Consider the following 391-nt stretch of genomic DNA (forward strand, 5'->3'; position numbering starts at 1 on the left):
CGTCTTTCTCTCCCTTTTCAACCACTTCACAAATAAGAGTCTCTTCAACTTTCTCTTCTCTTCCTCTTTCTGTCTTTCTATATTTTTCTCTTTCTCTGTCTTTTTTTTTCTTTCCCTAGTTCTCTTTCTCTCTTTTCTCCTCTTCTCTCTCTCGTTCTTTCACTTTATTTTCTCGGTCTCTTTCTAGTTCTCTTTCTCTATCTCACAGATCCAGTCCTTCTTTCGTGAAGTCAATCACCAACTTATCAGAATCTCACAATCTCAATCCGATTCCTCACCATCTATCCATCCACCTATCTATCTATCTACCTCCACTGCCACTGTTCTTTCTTCCCCTTTTTTTATCAATTCTTCCCCTCTGTTCACACTCTCTTCCCCTCTGTTCTTTCTC

The sequence above is a fragment of the Penaeus japonicus genome, unplaced genomic scaffold, assembly GCF_977035675.1.
Source record: "Penaeus japonicus unplaced genomic scaffold, GWHDUDI00000001_assembly GWHDUDI00000036, whole genome shotgun sequence".
Taxonomy (NCBI): Eukaryota; Metazoa; Arthropoda; class Malacostraca; order Decapoda; family Penaeidae; genus Penaeus; species Penaeus japonicus.